Source organism: Sinocyclocheilus rhinocerous, unplaced genomic scaffold (genome assembly GCF_001515625.1).
Source record: "Sinocyclocheilus rhinocerous isolate Xijiao unplaced genomic scaffold, SAMN03320098_v1.1 scaffold4583, whole genome shotgun sequence".
Lineage (NCBI taxonomy): Eukaryota > Metazoa > Chordata > Actinopteri > Cypriniformes > Cyprinidae > Sinocyclocheilus > Sinocyclocheilus rhinocerous.
Window position 1 is genome coordinate 45198 of NW_015645570.1, and position 9114 is coordinate 54311.

Here is a 9114-nt window from a genome sequence, read left to right on the forward strand (position 1 = left end):
TTCATCTCCCGGGTCTGGAGGGCCTTCTTCCACCTCCTGGGCGTATCAGTAAGCCTCACCTCCGGATATCACCCACAGTCCAACGGCCAGACTGAGCGCAAGATCCAAGAGATCGGGAGATACCTCCGTAGCTATTGCCACCAGAACCAGAATGGCTGGAGCCTCTACCTTCCCTGGGCCGAGTATGGACAAAACTCCCTTCGACAGCAAACCACCGGCCTTACCCCGTTTCAGTGCGTACTCTGTTACCAACCTCCCCTATTCCCGTGGACGGGAGAACCCTCAGACGTTCCAGCGGTTGATCACTGGTTCAGAGAGAGCGAGAGGGTCTGGGACTCAGTGCATGTCCATCTCCAGCAGGCAGTTCGGAGACACCAAGCACAGGCCGATGTTCACCGCCGCCCTACTCCACAATACCAGCCGGGAGATAGGGTGTGGTTATCGACGCGGGACATTCGTCTCCGACTGCCCTGCCGCAAGCTGAGTCCCCGCTATATCGGACCATTCACCATCCGGAGGCAGATCAACGAAGTCACATACAGGCTTGAACTTCCTCCTCACTACCGCATCGCACCTACCTTCCATGTCTCACTGCTCAAACCCTGTGTTCACCATATATCTGCTTCTTCCCCAGGGCCTGACGAATCCGGCGTACCTCCTCCTCCCGAAATCGCGGAAGAGGAGACCATCTACAGAGTCAATTCACTTTTGGACTCCCGGCGTCGAGGTGGCCGCCTAGAGTATCTCGTAGATTGGGAGGGGTTCGGCCGCGAAGAGAGATCATGGGTTCGTAGAGATGATGTGCTAGATCCCTTACTCCTCAGTGACTTCCATGATCGTCACCCAGATCGTCCCGCTCTCCGGAGCCGCGGCCGTCCTCGACGTCGGCAGCGGGCGTCGGGAGCCGCCATTCCATAGACTGTTGCTCTAACCCGTTTGCTCTCCATCTCTCTCACTCTCCCAGCACCTGTTCAATAAAGCTCTGTTTACTTTACCTCTCCGTCCCTGGTCTCCTTCTGTACTGTGACACTATGACTCTGAACAGGTCGTTCAAAAATTAATAAAAATAATAACTGAGGTTGTGATGATTTAGAGAAATTCAGTCAACCAGGCAAAGTTTGAAGGGAGTGGAAACATGTTATAAAGGGCTGCCATTTATCATGGAAAGAACCACAGCTCTCATATTGAGAACATCTTAATCTTTTTCAGCTTTAAAAAAATACATAATATCCACAAGCCATTGTGAAATACCCAGAGGCTTGGTGGACTTCCACAGAAATAAAGTCCACCATCTAGAAGGCAATTACATCTCTCTGTTTGGATGAAAACAGAGTCCAGACTTGGGGAAGTAGTAGGGCAGGCATCAGCCTTCATTTGAAATATTTTGGAAATAAAGTTTTTCAAAATAGTCAGTATAGTTGTTCCAATAGTTTTGAAGCATTTGACAGGGGGGAAAAACCATCAGCCACTCAACGCAATCAAATGCTTTTCAGCATCAACATAGAGCAGTTACAACCTCCAGGACGACGGTTTGGAGTAGATTAGGATTAAGAGAGTACAAACATTAAAAACCCTTTAATAAAACCTGTTTGCTCTTTATATATTAAGCATGAAAGTAACTTTTCAAGATGGGTAGCTAACACTTTTGCCAATGTTTTACCATCATCAACATTCAGAAGTTAATTATGATTTATCTGGACATTTCTGAAAAACTTCAGGGAAGCCATCAGGACCAGCATTGCCTGTATAATCTGTACAATCTCCTTAATATGGGCCATCAAGAGCATTAGAAACAGCTGGATCAATTGTAGGGTCTTCTTCTAGGTCCTGTAGGAAAGATGTCATTACATCAGTCGAATACACATGTTCATATAATTATCAATACAAGAGGATTCAGAACAAGATCCTGCAGCCCAAAGGCTGATCGAGCATTAGGCAAGATCACAGAGTTCAGAGACTATCATTAAAAGATGAGCAGAATACTCAGAGCATGTCAAATGAACTGCCTTTATCGGTCTTCATCACAGCTGTTGCCTTGGTAACCGAATTCAGGAATAGCAGTCCAGCACTGAGACTAATCGGTTGTACAGTCTCTGGATGGTGGATGATGCTATTTATAGACGCTGAATGTGTGGCATGCAGAGATGCAGAATTACAGTAGTTACAACCGGCAAAAAAAAACCTGGCGGCATCTTGCCCTTGACAGCTCAGACCTGGACCACTGATGTCATCTTAAAACAGACGACAGATTTAACATCCAGTCTTCACTGACAGGCAGACATGAGTGCATATGAATAAGCACAGACAGATAATAGGTGGGTGGATAGTTTATTATTCACATTTACATTCATGTTTTTGCATGAAAGTGCACATTTTGCACACCTATGCATCAGTGAGATTCATACAACAGTTGTGTGTGTGCTTGTAATCTGCACATACGGCCTACATGACTTATAGTGTGAAGCCCTTATGTTGGTTTTAAACGCACCCCACCGCAGAGCGCTCACATATGCTGTTCCAGCAGCGCTCAGAAAGCCCACAGCGTCTCTTTCGCAGCTCAATACACTTTTAACTCTTTTTAGTATCAAGCACATGCTGTCACGTTACGTGACTTGACTGATGCGGATGTCAGGAAAGTAAAGGAATGCAGCATGGTGTTTTCATAATCGCTGGAAAACTAAACTAAAATTCTTTTAAACACCTATGAGAGCAAGGGGGCCCCCTGTTGCTTTGGGGCCCTGCATAACCAGCGTACTTTAAAGGGAGGACCCGCGCTGTGCTTCAGTCACTCGACTGCTTGGTGACACGAAACTTTGGATTCTTTTGGAAAAATGTTTATTGGCAGTGAAGAAATTTAGAAACTTTGCAAAATGTGTCTGAAATGTAAGTTACTCAGTATTAATTACTCTGTCCTGATCAGCTGACAGTATACTTCAGGTGCTGAGGGCCAGCGTATGCTGCGTTTCGCTCATTTGGTGTGTCTGTTTAGGCTTAGAACTCATTAAGGGGCCTCATTTATGAAACGTGAGTATGCACAGATTACGCTAAAATCCATCATTCATAAAGATATCTTTGATGTCGAAAAGTGCTTAGTGCCATATGTGAATAAAAGCCTAAATTGAATCTGTTCATCATATAAAACAATCAAGTCTCTTCAGAAAATTTGGACTAAACTTGCCTGCAAGCAACATTAGTATTAGAAGTATTATTTTATTTTCAGATGTATGTATTTTGCGGGAGTTCCGTGAGTCGTTTATTTCTCCGCACCCTCACTCGGGGCATTGTCAGTCCCGTGTGAATGCAGACACTTTCCAGGAGCAGGGCTGGAGACCACTGTACTGTACAACAACAAAGGCACAGCAAAACAAAAACCGACCAATGAGCACTGAAACAAAGGGCTCTGAATGTAAACAACCAACAGTACAGACTGATAAGAAACATGGAAACTAACAGAAACAGGACACAACCAAATAGACTACAGAAGAAGAGTCCCAGAACAAAAAGGTCCACAGGATAAAACCCCTGTCGAGCCAACATCAAAGTCTGTCCTGAAGCACCTCATGAATGAGGTGTCAAATTAGCATTCTTACTGAGCCAATACAGTAAATTCAACACATTTCAATATAATGCAATATACCTATTGACCATGTATGGCTAGGCCTATATATTGACACAAATAAAAATATTTAGAAATGAAGACAAAAATAGCATTACATGTAATATTCATAAAGTTTCATAATATATATATATATATATATTGTTTTGTAAGGGTGATTTATTGTGTGCATATTGTTCCCATATAAATGTGAATGTATGTACACATATACACATTCAGGGAATGAGTTACAGCAGATTTCTAGTTCCCAGCATGCTTTGCTTCTGACAGTTATAGGAGAGTAAATGTTCAAATTAAATGTTATTTCATGTGTTTTTGCTTAAAATTAACATAGGGGGAGATCGGTTAGTAAGTGTTAATGTTCTATTGCTTTTAAAAGGTTTTATGGTATGTCTGAGTTTTTGGGGTTAAGTTGTTCTGAAGAGTAGAGCCTGTGGTTAGGTTGACAGTTGGCTGATGACTATATGTTACTTTATTTCAAAACTAATAGCTGTGCACTTCAGCACAGTGATAGTCTCTTTGCTAAATACTTGTACATGCAGGTGTGTTTGTGCTATTGTTTATTAGCTATATATTAAATATATATAATCTAAATAATTACATTTCAAATGAAAAACAATCATACACTCAAAATATAAATTATTGTTTTTGAAATATTGTTTACTTGCATGTCCTGTGATGAATAACTGAGATCACAGAACCGAGAACACGCAAATGTATGGTTGAATTATTTAAATAACTTAAAAACTCCAGGGACCTTCACAGGAATATTTTACATCAAGATGGGTTCAGCTGACAAATAAAGTTTGGGAATTCCTGCTGTACAATAATGTCCCTCTTCTGAATATTATTAATTTGTCATTGTCATTAGGATAAGTCCCAAAAACCTTCAAAATGGCTATTAAGCCTCTCATAAAAAAAAATAAAAAAAACACAACTTGACCCCAACGAATTAATTAATTACAGACGATCTCGAATCTCCCTTTTCTGTCAAAGATACTAGAAAAGGTAGTATTATCACAACTACAGTCATGTGAAAAAGTTAGGACACCCTATTGAATTCCATGGTTTTCTGTATCAGGAGATAAAAAATTATCTGGTCCTTGGAAAGTCTTAAAATTTGGAAATAAATCCTCAGATGAACAATATCACATGACATATCGCAACGTGTCATTATTTGATTAACAAAAATAAAGCCAAGATGGAAAAGCCATGTGTGACAAAGTTAGGACACCCTATGATTCACTTGACTGTACATCCACTTTTAGCAGCAATAGCGTGAAGTAATCATTTTCTGTATGACTTCATCAGTCACTCTTCTTTACAACGTCTCTCGCCACAGCATTTCAGTCAGGATGAGGTCTGGACTTTGACTGGACTGCTGCAACCCCTTGATTCTTTTCTTTTCAGCCGTTCTGTTGTAGATTTGCTGGTGTGCTTGGGATCATTTAATTACAGACGATCTCGAATCTCCCTTTTCTGTCAAAGATACTAGAAAAGGTAGTATTATCACAACTACAGTCATGTGAAAAAGTTAGGACACCCTATTGAATTCCATGGTTTTCTGTATCAGGAGATAAAAAATTATCTGGTCCTTGGAAAGTCTTAAAATTTGGAAATAAATCCTCAGATGAACAATATCACATGACATATCGCAACGTGTCATTATTTGATTAACAAAAATAAAGCCAAGATGGAAAAGCCATGTGTGACAAAGTTAGGACATCCTATGATTTAACTGCCAGTAGATCCACTTTTAGCAGCAATAACTTGAAGTAATCGCATTTTGGCCCACTCTTCTTTACAATGCTGATCGGGTTTATTGAGGTTTGTGGGCATTTGTTTATACACAGCTCCCGCCACAGCATTTCAGTCAGGATGAGCTCTGGACTTTGACTGGGCTTTTGCAGAACCTTGATTCTTTTCTTTTCAGCCGTTCTGTTGTAGATTTGCTGGTGTGCTTGGGATCATTGTCCTGTTGCATGACCCAGTTTTGGCCAAACTTTAGCTGTCGGACAGATGTCCTCACATTTGACTCTAGAATACTTTTGTATACAGATGAGTTCATAGTCGACTCAATGACTGTGAGATGACTAGGGTTTGGTAATCGAAAATCGATTCCGATTCCAGAATCGGATACTTAAGGTCAGGAATCGGATACTTGTTGTCAAATTAAAATTTTGATTCCGCCTATCGATTCCTATGCGCTTATTTTTTCTTCATCTGGGAGGACCGGACCTAGTGATCTGCCAGGACCTTGCTCGCTAATCTAAGCGCTCCAAAATTGGGCTACATTTGCGATCAGAAGCCAAAAAAGCTAAGTATAAGTATCTGTGATAGCTAAACATGTTGCAAGAGAGGTGTCACCACCAACATGACAAAGCACTTTAATTTAATAGATCATTAAAGATCGCGAACACGATTCAAACACCAACGTGATTCTATTCCTAAATTACAACGATTCGTCTGTTTCATTCCTCAAGCTCTGACGTGTGCGATCAATGCTGTGATTACTTGGTTTGTCCGTGCAGTGTACGATCACACCAGAGTGATTTGAGCATTTAAATCTGCGTTCGCGCTGCCGCTGACCTGAAGAGAGCAGCTGTCTGTCATGAATGAAACAGCTTCACAGTCTTTTCAGCCACACAGTATCATTATTTCTGGGCTACAAACATTCAAATCACAGAAGTACTTGGATAAAAGTTTATAGTTAAGATATAAACTGTGTGTATGATGTGTATGGTAGCGATTAAAATAGAATAAATCACATTTTGAAAGTAATTTGACACTTCAAATGAAGATTTATCGATTACATTGTTACGCCAGTAGTTGGCGAAAAGGGGCTGTTAAAATGTATTTGACTGATTCAAGAACGCTGATTCATCCAGTAATAAAACAAGTACATCTTGAGTGAGTCATTTAATCATTAATTCATAAATTACATGTGATTTTGTTTAGTTGTCTAATGTTTTTTTCTTCAGAATCATGAGAGAACCACAACTTCCACTGGGGGAAAAAAAAGAAAATAAAAAAAACTCAATTTATCCAGAATCATGCAGTTCTATTTTGCACACAAACAGCTCTCAAAGAGTCCAGTTTTTATGTAGCCTGTTGATTTTTGTTCATGGTATTCAGCTCCAATAAATGGTTTGCAAAAAAGATACACAGGATAAATGTTTGATATCATTATTTAATCACATTGGAATCGAAACTGGAAATCGAAAAGAATCGGAATCGATTCTTCAATTGATAAAATTCAAACGATACCCAACCCTAGACATAATCCAAGAATATTTTTTTAAAAAAATAAAAAAAATGATCCTTCTTCATCTTAGCTCAGCTTTGACACAGTGGACCATAATGTCTTGATCAACCGTTTAAAAACTTATGTATCAGAGATGTAGCTATGGATTGGTTTATTTCTTATTTGTCGAATAGGTCTTTTTCCATAGTGCTTGGAGATGCCTCCTCTTCTCGTGCTCCTTTATTTTGTGGGGTACCTCAGGGATCTGTTTTTGGTCCCCTTCTGTTTACTATCTACATGTTACCCCTGGGTCAAATTATGCGCAGTTATGACACTGAGTTCCACTGCTATGCAGATTATATGTAATTGTATGTCCCGGTAAAGCCTGGTATTATTGATACATCCCATATTATGTCATGCTTCATCGAAATCAAAAATTGGATGTCAAAAAATTTTCTGCAGTTGAATGACTCCAAGTCAGAAGTGCTTATAATTACTTAAAAATATATACAGAAGTATATTATAATTAAATACTAGTAGTGCTAGTATTAATAATCTCTCCTCTAGTCTGGGTGTCTTATCTAATAATGTTTGAAAAGAGGCTCGCAACTTAGGTGTAGTTTTTGACTCAGAACTGTCCTTTAATGTTCAGGTGACTAAAGTGGTGCAGTCTTGTTTTGCCCAACTGAGGCAACTAACGAAGATAAAGTTATTCCTTTCTTTGGCAGATTTGGAAAAGGTCATTCATGCTTTTATTTCTTCCAGACTTGATTATTGTAATGCACTTTATTCTGGTATTAGCAAGAGAAATCTCCAAAGATTGCAGCTGATTCAAAATGCTGCTGCTAGGCTTTTAACACGTACTAAGAAAAGTGACCACATTACACAGATTCTTGCTGCTCTTCACTAGTTGTCTGTGAGTTTTAGAATTGATTTTAAGATTTTGTTGCTTGTTTGTAAGGCCTTGAAGGGTCAGGCTCCTGCCTATATTTGTGATTTATTAATTCCTTATGAGCCTGATCACTGCTTGAGATCCTCCGGTAGGGCCCTATTAATGGTTCCAAAATCTCGACTTGTTACCAAAGGTGACCGCACTTTTGTGCGCCTAAGCTATGGAACTCCCTGCCTGGGGATATTAGGCAGGCTCCTACTGTATCCTCTTTTAAGTTCCTTCTTAAGACTCATTTTTATTGTATGGCTTTATCTTAATTTTGATGGTATTTTTTGTATTTTGTTACGGTACTGATCTTTTCATTGTAAAGCACTTTGTAACTTTGTTTGGAAAGTTATATAAATAATATAATAATAATGTATAATATAAGATCAGGGGTATAATACAAGATCAGTGTTGGCCCCTGTATTCTGGCCCCTAACACTAACTCCCACAGAAAACTTTCTGCAAACTTGTGCATGGAAGAATATAAACTCATCATTGGTGAAAAAAGTGGCAAAGGTTCAAACCCCCTCCCCCAATTTCAATACCATAGGGGAAAGAAAGAAAGAAAGAAAGAAAGAAAGAAAGAAAGAAAGAAAAAAAGAAAGAAAAGTGTGTTGTATAACATAAATCCTGATAGCTGACAGTAGAACACTTTTTTTTTTTTTTTTTTTTCAAACACAAGTAATATTGCTCACTTTTTAGTGAGGTAATTTTGGAGGGATTTACAATATTATTCATTTGCCTCAAAGTTATTCATATTTTTGTGCATTTTATATCAAATGAGAACACTTTATGTAAAATTCACTTTAAAGAATATCTGCATTTTTTTTTTCATTTTTACTTACAGAGATAATTCATGGAAAATTTGCTATGCTTAAGTGACAGATTTCTGCCACCTGGTAGAAAAACAAATACTACTAAAATGAATGTCATGGTATTCTCACTATGACCACTAGATGGCAGCAGAGGATCATTCATCGTCTCATTTAACATTTCCACTCTGTATTATATTTCTTTTCACATGTTTTGCTTTTGGATGTATATTTAGACATTATAAAATCACTATTATAACATTTAAAATCACTTTTTTTTGTCAAAGTTCAGCTTTTTTGTACTCTAGTATGAAGTAGCAATAGTTTTCAAAAAACTCATTGAATCTACTTGAATCACACAAATTACCTATTTTGAATTCAAATCAGCAATTTTCAGTGGAAGGTGACTAGTTTGTGTTCTTGTTGACAACTTCTCAATTCCTCTCAAATGTAAATCAAATGCCCATTCACAAACATACATGACTTTTTTTTTTTTTTTTTTTTG